Source organism: Semicossyphus pulcher, unplaced genomic scaffold (genome assembly GCF_022749685.1).
Source record: "Semicossyphus pulcher isolate SPU_LCO1_2020_fin unplaced genomic scaffold, fSemPul1.0.p SCAF_18, whole genome shotgun sequence".
NCBI classification, from domain to species: Eukaryota; Metazoa; Chordata; class Actinopteri; order Labriformes; family Labridae; genus Semicossyphus; species Semicossyphus pulcher.
Window position 1 is genome coordinate 4,445,001 of NW_027211691.1, and position 9,918 is coordinate 4,454,918.

Consider the following 9,918-nt stretch of genomic DNA (forward strand, 5'->3'; position numbering starts at 1 on the left):
AGGACAGATCTACAAACAAAATCTCAAGGGATGTTGGTGAAGCTGCCCAAAAGTCATTCGTAGCAGTTTGGCTGAGGATAAAATAATTTTAACAGCTTAACAAAGTAGATGTGCAAGATTCTCAATCAATCTGGGTCAGAGGAAAATTTATGGAGAAAAGCAAGTCAAAGTCTACCTAGACTCATCAGATTAACATGGTTACAAGTGTTAATGGGTGTGCACAGTGATATCACAACGTCCTTGTGAGCAACCGACCTGTTTGTCATGATCAAACTTTAACAATCCTGCAGACAGAACATGAAAACCGACATTGCTGGCAGGATTCGAATCTCAGGGGAAACCCCAATGGATTTCAAGTCCATCACCTTAACCACTCGGCCACGACAACCAGCAACTGCCAAGTAAACCACCCCTGATGCCTGCAGTTTGCACCTGATGTCTGCAGAGGGCCAGGTAACGATCCCGCAATTACGCCATTTCTCACGTTCAAAACTTTTCCTGTAAGCCGCAGTGAGGATCAGAGATCAAACTCTTTCTTCTTCTTCCCTGGATAAAAAGCTCAGCCTTCTGTGATGGCCGGGAATCGAACCCAGGTCAATTGCTTGGAAGGCAGCTATGCTCACCACTATACCACCATCACTCGATGTGTCTGGGCGGATTTCACTGGAGAGTTAGTATGAGGGAAGGTACAAAAGATACAAAAATCAGTCGCATATTCTGGGGGGCAAGAAACCACTTGCGATGGCTGGGAATCGAACCCAGGTCACCTGCTTGGAAGGCAGCTATGCTCACCACCATCGCTTTGAAAAAGGACTTATTTTACTGCCCAGAGTCAAATAAAAGTGATGTTTGGATTGGACCACTGCAACAAGGCCAACGGATAAAGTGATCAATAATTTAGAATAATGCAATTGCTGACTTCAGAGTGAATCGAGACAGCTCATGAACATTTTGAGATGATGACAAGCAATACAAACCCTGTTGGAGATGCTGGGGATTGAACCTGGGGCCTCATACATGCTAAGAACCACAGATTGCTAAATGTGTGTATTCCTGAAACTCAAGAACATGCGATTGTTGATATCAGACAGCTCATGCACATTTTGATATGACAAAAAGCCTCAAAATGTGTTCTTTTAAAGCCTTGTTTTTGTTAGGTCAGTGTTTGGCTTTAGTTTTGGTGTGCAACTGTAGACCTTGTGATGAATCATAGGGAAATAGGTTGGACAGCTTTTGTTATTGTGTTTTATTCACTTCCCAATTAATTACATGGTATAATGTATTTGCCAGAGTGACCATTTCATTTACATGTAATTATTTTCAAAATAAAGTTTTTATTAAGCAGAACACAAACTAAACCTTGTTTTTCTCTCTGAACTTCCTCCTTCCCCTTTTCTGTTTCCATTTCAATAAAACAGTGGGACTCTAAATTTAAGTCAGAGCTTCAGAGCAAAAAGAGTCAAACTTTAGCTAGCTCAAGTTCAGTTACTTTGTGAGCTATTTTAAACATGGCACAAAGTCTTTATACTTATCTTTTGAGCATTATCTGTTCGAAATGAGAACATTTCTGCCGAAAATTATTAAACTTTTCATTTTAAAAAACACTTTATTTTACTTCTTTTCAGATTTTTTCTGTTGTTCCTGACTTGCAGTACTTGCTTTTTTATCTTTATCATTTTCTCTCGCTATATATTGTTATGCAGCAAAAAAAACAAGACAAATTCTTTGTATGTCAAAACCGAATCATCAACAAACCTGAATTTCACTGTAAATGTTTATGTATGTAAAAGCTTGTTCTTTTTTTTCTTCTTTTTTTCCCTACTGTATTCACTGACTTGCTATTTTGTCTTGGTACTGCTGTACCCGAATTTCCCCCCCCGGGGATCAATAAAGAATGATCTTATCTTGTGTAAAGGCTTGTTAAGTTTATGTGCGGGTGATACTAGGTGTATAACAAAGGGCTGTGGAACAATAACAGTCTCGTGTCAATCATCCAAAATAGCAAAGGAGAGTTTAAGTGTTTGTTTCATTTTGTCTCAACATTGGACCTACTTTTTCTAACACTGTACTTTTTGTGCCGCTTAAGAAAACACATCTGTCTGCGATGGCCGGGAATCGAACCCGGGTCAACTGCTTGGAAGGCAGCTATGCTCACCACTATACCACCATCGCTGTATACAAAGCAAACTCTACTGCCAGCTCAGCACTAAAAGTCAGTGAAAGAATTTGACTGAGAGAGGGAGGAGTATGGAAAAGAGGAGAAGCCAAGGAGAGGAAGAGGGAGGTTCCACAGGGAGCTAGGAGATGTAGTTTTTACACTGTAGTTCTTTAAATCCTGCTCATTCACTGGTAACCCACAATAATAGTATTGCTGACAACATACAGTGTTTCTGCTTTTAAGGGGTCAAAAAAGCAGCGCTCGTTTGTTTTTGTTGTTATTATCCCCCCCGCTTTAAGAGTTTGCTTACGTTCTGGGACTTTTACAGGGCTCACTTAAATTGGCAGGTGGGCTGCAGCGTACACCCACTACTCAGACACATTTAATGGTAATCATGGACCCACAGTGGCACTGTGACAATAAACTTAAGCTTAAAAATGCTTTCCTAGAGTCAAAATGCTCATTTCAATCTCCCGGTTCACCTGCATCTATGCTCCATTTTTTTGCTCTAGAAATGTCCCATTTTACGTTTTTTCTTCTCATTTTTTTTCTTAAAGAAACTAACATGCATTACTACGGGAAAGCTTGGAGTTTTTAAAAAGATATAGGCCTATCTGGAGGAACTTCATGGCGTTTTGGAAACTAAATTTTAGTCATGATCAATGAAGCCAGGGACTGGGATGGGGACCCGGCAGGGCAACCGGGATAATATTATTGAGAGCAGAAGTCCATGTGATTTCAAAGATTTCTTTGCTAAGTGATTACTGTAGCAACTGTATTTTTACCTCCGCTTTAGTTTTTGTGTTTTATTCACAAGATGGTATACTGTATTTGCCAGAGTAACTATTCATTTTACATTTTATCTTTGATATAAATGAAAACCCCAATAAAAAATATTGTTTGCAGAAAATCTTAACTGCCTTACAGTCCATGTGAAGTCAGTTAAAAAAGTGTCCTTTAAATCCTTTTCGTTCCAGATTTCTTCCACAAGATGGCAGTCGTTCACATTCTTCTATAGTCACCTTAGGGCACACAAAGTAACATGAGCAGGGACAGAGTGTGATGTGTGTGATCAAGTCTACCTTACAGGACCGTGGAATGAAGCAGTAACATGTCTGCCATAGGCTCCATCAGTGTGAATATGCTCCTCTCTTAAACACATTCAGAACCATCCTCCAGAACATGCTGCCACTATTGATCTGCACATTTCAGAACAAAACAAGGAAACTGGGATTAAGCAAACTGTTACGAACTTATGCAATAATGGTTTATTTTTATTTCAGACTTGAGCAGTTTGCTGAAGACACAATCGTCTGATGAATGAGACTGGAGATTACCTTTATGTAAGGTAGCTTAATGGGGGCATTTCAAGTTTTTATAAAGTATACACAAATTAAACTTTGTTTTTATCTCTGAGCTTCCGCCTCCTCCTTTTCAGTTTCCATTACAATAAAACTGTGGGACTGTAAATTTAAGTCTGAGCTTCGAAGAAAAAGAGTTAAAACATTTTATTTTACTTGTTTTTCAGATTTTTAATGTCCATATTGTTTTTTCTCTGCTTTTTTTGCTTCTTTTGTTTCTCAACATTGGACCTACTTTTTGTAACACTGTACTTTTTGTGATGCTTAAGAAAACACATCTGTCTGCGATGGCCGGGAATCGAACCCGGGTCAACTGCTTGGAAGGCAGCTATGCTCACCACTATACCACCATCGCTGTATACAAAGCAAATTCTACTGCCAGCTCAGCACTTTACGTCAGTGTGAGAATTTGACTGAGAGAGGGAGGAGTATGGAAAAGAGGAGGAGCCGAGGAGAGGAAGAAGGAGGTTACACAGGGATTTGGAGTTTTGGAAACAAACTTTTAGTAATTATCAATAAAGCGTGGGACTGGGGTTGGGGCAGTGCAGGGCAACCAGCATAATATTATAAAAGTATAAAATGTTTTCAATTTTTTGCTCAGTCATTACTGTAGAAACTGTAGTTTTTTCCTCTGCTTTAGTTATTGTGTTCTCTTCCCTTCCCTATTAATTACATGGTATACTGTATTTGCCAGAGTGACCATATAATTTACATGTAATAATTTTTAAAATGAAGAGTTTATTAAGCAGAACACAAACTAAACCTTGTTTTCTCTCTGAGCTTCTCCCTTCCCCTTTTCTGTTTCGATTACAATAAAATAACAAGACTCTAAATTTAAGTCAGAGCTTCGGAGAAAAAGACTCAAACTTAAGCTAGCTAAAAAAGTACTTTGTGAGCTATTTTGAACACGGCACAAAGTCTTTACATTGAATACAATGAACCTTTGTACATTCTCTGTTCAAAATGTGAACATTTCAGTACAAAACTATTAAACTTTTCATTTTAAAAAACACAGATTTTTAATGTCCATATTGTATTTTCGATCAATTTTTCTTACCTTGCAGTCGGCCCTACGAGCTATTTTTTATCTTCATCATTTTCACTCATATTTTTTATTCAGAAAAAACAAACAAGACAAATTCTTTGTATGCCAAAACCTAATCCTCAACAAATCTGAATTTCATTGTAAAGCTTTTGTCTGTATGCAGGCTCCTGAAGGCCTTCTCCCAGTCGGTAGTGGCCAGCGCACTGTTCTTGCTGTGGTGTGCTGGTGGGGTGGCATCAAGGCTGGTGAGACTCACACACTCAACAAGCTGGTGAGGAAGGCCTGCTCTGTGGCTGGCCTTGAACTGGACACTGTGGAGTCAGTGGCTGAAAGGAGGATGAGGGACAAAATTAAAGCCATCTTGGACGACCCCTCTCACCCTCTCCATGATGAGCTGTGGCAGATGGGCAGCACATTCAGCCAGCGCCTCATCCCACCCAGGTGCAGAACTGAGTGCTTCAGGTGCTCCTTTGTGCCCACTGCCATCAGACTGTACAACAGCATGGAAGCTACGGACTATCATCCTGTTGAACTCTAGTACAGGACTCTGACACTCTCACCTCATTGACTCTGCGGTTCCGATTTACTTATATACCTGCCATATACTGTATATTCTACCAGGTGGTTATAACTTCATATACTGTACTGTACATACTACTTAAGACGCCATATTTTACTGCACTATCTCATGCTATTATATCTACTGGTCATTGTTATTGTTACCATACTATACGGTATACTATATTATATAACACTATACTATATTGTACAATAATTGCAATCTTTACTGTTATTCTACTTACCCACTTTATACTGCACCTTATATTGTACCATATCATAAGTCTTAGAACTCATACCATACTGTATTACCTCATCCTGCATACCATGTCACTTTATCCCACAACTGTCACTTTAACTTGTCACTTTACTTTATCTTGTCACTTACTCCTACTTGTACAACAGTTGTATATACCTTGTATTTTTATATGCATCCCTTGTATTTTTTATTTATCTGTCTTTTCTTCTTTTTTTCCTACTATATTCACTGACTTGCTTTTTTGTCTTAGTACTGCTGTAACACACGAATTTCCCCCCTGGGGATCAATAAAGGATGATCTTATCTTATCTTGTGTAAAGGCTTGTTAAGTGTATGTGCGTGTGATACTAGGTGTATCACACAGGGCTGTGGAATAATAACAGTCTTGTGTCAATCATCCAAAATAGCAGAGGAGAGTTTAAGTGTTTGTTTCACTTTGTCTCAACATTGGACCTACTTTTTGTAACACTGTACCTTTTGTGCTGCTTAAGAAAACACATCTGTCTGCGATGGCCGGGAATCGAACCCGGGTCAACTGCTTGGAAGGCAGCTATGCTCACCACTATACCACCATCGCTGTATACAAAGCAAATTCTACTGCCAGCTCAGCACTTTACGTCAGTGTGAGAATTTGACTGAGAGAGGGAGGAGTATGGAAAAGAGGAGGAGCCGAGGAGAGGAACAGGGAGCTAGGAGATGTAGTTTTTACTCTGTAGTTCAGGTAATCCTGCTCATTTACTGGTAACCCACAATAACAGTATTGCTGACAACATACAGTGCCTCCGCCTTTAATATGCTTTTAAGGGGTCAAAAGAGCAGCGCTCGCTTGTTTTGTTCTTATAATTCTTCTCATTTCTTATTTTCTCTGCATAAACTGTTTGTGGAGAAAAAAAGTAAAACCAAAACACATTTAAATTGGCAGGTGGGCTGCAGTTTACACCCACTACTCGGACACATTTAACCACCATCATTGACCCCAGGGTGGCGATTTGAGAATTAAATTTAAGTTTTTGCATTTCGCTTAAAAATTAAAAGTTATTTCTGAAAGAAACTAACGTGCATTACTAAAGGAAAGCTTGAAGTTTTAATAAATATATATCTGGAGGAGCTTCATGGCGTTTTGGAAACTAAATTTTAGTCATGATCAATGAAGCCAGGGACTGGGATGGGGACCCGGCAGGGCAACCAGGATGATATTATTAAGAGCAGAAGTCCATGTGATTTCAAAGATTTCTTTGCTAAGTGATTACTGTAGCAACTGTATTTTTACTTCTGCTTTAGTTTTTGTGTTTTATTCACAAGATGGTATACTGTATTTGCCAGAGTTACTATTCAACATGAGCAGGGACAGAGTGTGATGTGTGTGATCAAGTCTACCTTGCAGGACCGTGGAATGAAGCAGTAACATGTCTGCCATAGGCTCCATCAGTGTGAATATGTCTCCTCTCTTAAACACATTCAGAACCATCCTCCAGAAGTCTCCCACATGCTGCCACTATTGATCTGCACATTTCAGAACAAAACAAGGAAACTGGGATTAAGCAAACTGTTACGAACTTATGCAATAATGGTTTATTTTTATTTCAGACTTGAGCAGTTTGCTGAAGACACAATCGTCTGATGAATGAGACTGGAGATTACCTTTATGTAAGGTAGCTTAATGGGGGCTTTTCAAATTTTTATAAAGTATACACAAATTAAACTTTGTTTTTATCTCTGAGCTTCCACCTTCTCCTTTTCAGTTCCCATTACAATAAAACAGTGGGACTGTAAATTTAAGTCTGAGCTTCGAAGAAAAAGAGTTAAAACATTTTATTTTACTTCTTTTTCAGATATTTAATGTCCATATTGTATTTTCTCTCTGTTGCACTTGCTTCTTTATCTTTACAATTTTCTCTCACTATATTTGGTTCCGCAAAAAAAACAAGTTTGTATGTCAAAACCTAATTAGCAACAAATCTGAATTTCACTGAAAAGTATGTAAAGGCTTGTTAAGTGTATGTGCGTGTGATACTAGGTGTATAACACAGGGCTGTGGGATAATAACAGTCTTGTGTCAATCATCCAAAAGAGCAGAGAAGAGTTTAAGTGTTTGTTTCACTTTGTCTCAACATTGGACCTACTTTTTGTAACACTGTACCTTTTGTGCTGCTTAAGAAAACACATCTGTCTGCGATGGCCGGGAATCGAACCCGGGTCAACTGCTTGGAAGGCAGCTATGCTCACCACTATACCACCATCGCTGTATACAAAGCAAATTCTACTGCCAGCTCAGAACTTAAAGTCAGTGTGAGAATTTGACTGAGAGAGGGAGGAGTATGGAAAAGAGGAGGGGCCGAGGAGAGGAAGAGGGAGGTTACACAGGGAGATAGGAGATGTAGTTTTTACTCTGTAGTTCTGTTAATCCTGCTCATTCATGAGTAACACGCCAAATAGTATTGCTGACAACATTCAGTGCCTTTGCTTTTAAAGGGTCAAAAAGAGCTGCAGTGCTCGCTTGTTTTGTTTTTCACATTTCTTATTGTCTCTGCTTAAATCATTGAGTGTGGAGGAAAAAAAGTACAACAAAACACATTTAAATTGGCAGGTGAGCTGCAATCTACACCCACTACTCAGACACATTCAAATTGTAATCATTGACCCCAAGGTGGTACTGTGACAATCAACTTTAAGCTAATGCATTTACTTTGAAAAGACCTTCTCAAAATGTAATCATTTTAATCACCAAGTTCACCTGCATCTTTGCTCTGTTGTTTGTTTTACAAATTTCACATTTTAGGATCTTTTAATTTGTAAATTTAAAGAAAAAAAACTTACACAACAATAACACAAAGTTGAAGCTGCTACAATACAATTTGATTTTAAGAACATCCTTTTCAGTTCCACGTTTTGACCACAAGATGGTAGTGGTTGACATTATTTTAAAAATCACGTTGTGGTAACTTAACTAGTAACTCGCATGCAAAAACTCGAACATGAAAAGGGACAGAGTGAGATGTGCGATGAAGTCTACCTCAAAGGTCTTCAAATGAAGCAGTGACGTGTCCTCCATGAGCTCCATCAGTATGAATATCCCTCTCATCTCGAATATCCCTCTCATCTCGAACAAATATAGACCCATCCTCCAGATGTTCTTTTTTAAGTCATACTTTAGCGGTTTTGTTGATGACTACGGGAATACGTCCATCTTCAGTACACTGTTGCATTTGGCTGGTGAATGAAAAGGGAGATAATCTTTTAGTAATACGCCTATTGCTTATAGGGAGATGATAAGGTCTGTATCACAATATTATTATTTTCTTAGCTCTTCTTCCCCATAAAACAATGACGTTGCGATTAAACACAGCAGCTATGAGTGAAAATAAGAGCTACCAAGCAGAAGTTAAAGGAAAAAAAGATGGGATACGCACGAGTTAAGCATTACCTAACTTAGCTCTTTAGCTCTTTAGCTCGCTATCTGTTGAGCATATTTTATTTACCTTTGGAAAACCTCCGGGTTAACAGTCGGCGGCCTTTATACACCTTCATCTGCCAGCTGTTTTTGTTGCTGATCTTCCTACTGAATCATTAGTTCGAGTTTGCCACCATTAAATGTATGGAAAACTGGACCACGTCCTGTCCGCGTGTGCTTCAGTGGACACGCACTCAAATCAAATCACGTGACGTCAAAATTAATTGACAATTAATCATAACCAGGTAAAGTTTTGTAACGTTTGGTAACGTTCTTTAATTTGATCAATAACGCTGTTTAATATAGATATTTTTTAGTTTGAAAACATCCCATATTACATAATTGGTTTAATGTTATATTAACAGGGCTAAGTAAACAAGACAAGTGTTTGGATAAAAATGGATAGATGATTAGGCCTACTTCAAATGGGTAGGTTCAAATTTCCCAAAATCAATAAAGGCTACTTCATAAATAAATATAAATTGCATCTTTCAAGTTTGCTTTTAAATCAAAAGTAGCTGCACATTTTATATGTAGCATCTATAGTTTGATTTGGCCCTTCAGCTGAAGTAGAGTAATAAGTTTATCCTTAAAGAAACCTGAAAAATGCACTCTTTGACAGCTAATGTAAAGGGGTCGTTAGTTTTTATAATTACAAACCTATTAGTCTTTGTTGTTTTGATATGGCAGGTATATTGATTACTTGTTACTCGAGATATGCATGCATTGCTGTATGTATACTGATTGATACCATGCAGAGTTTTTCCTCTTTTTGGTTCATGTATGAGATTGGAGACCATCACTTACAGGATGTTTATTTATTCATTCCTTTTTATTGCTCATGGTGAATGTGACTGGCTGCAGACAAACAGACACTCCCTATTTAAAATAGCATCTCATTGTCTCATTTGTCTGATAAAGATTCTTTTGCAACTTTGGATCAACTTCTCCCTCTTCTACCCAAGTGTCTTGTGCAATTTGTTTTAATTTTCATCAAATGGAACAAAACATAAACCCTTGTTAGGAAAAACTGACATGCTTTTATTGTTGTTTGAATTCATGAATATGTGACAATAAGCCTTTTTT

General features: G+C 38.3%; 5 non-coding genes across 5 annotated transcripts; all 5 read right to left on the bottom strand.

The window, feature by feature from the left end:
• Window positions 1-568: 568 nt before the first annotated feature.
• On the bottom strand, window positions 569-640 carry trnag-ucc (transfer RNA glycine (anticodon UCC)). Its single transcript has one exon. It is a non-coding gene; the product is annotated as a tRNA-Gly (tRNA).
• A 1,460-nt stretch (window positions 641-2,100) lies between these two features.
• On the bottom strand, window positions 2,101-2,172 carry trnag-ucc (transfer RNA glycine (anticodon UCC)). The gene has a single exon. It is a non-coding gene; the product is annotated as a tRNA-Gly (tRNA).
• A 1,630-nt stretch (window positions 2,173-3,802) lies between these two features.
• Window positions 3,803-3,874, bottom strand: trnag-ucc (transfer RNA glycine (anticodon UCC)). The gene has a single exon. It is a non-coding gene; the product is annotated as a tRNA-Gly (tRNA).
• Window positions 3,875-5,886: 2,012 nt separating this feature from the next.
• On the bottom strand, window positions 5,887-5,958 carry trnag-ucc (transfer RNA glycine (anticodon UCC)). Its single transcript has one exon. It is a non-coding gene; the product is annotated as a tRNA-Gly (tRNA).
• Window positions 5,959-7,552: 1,594 nt separating this feature from the next.
• trnag-ucc (transfer RNA glycine (anticodon UCC)) lies at window positions 7,553-7,624 on the bottom strand. Its single transcript has one exon. It is a non-coding gene; the product is annotated as a tRNA-Gly (tRNA).
• Between the last annotated feature and the right edge of the window lie 2,294 nt (window positions 7,625-9,918).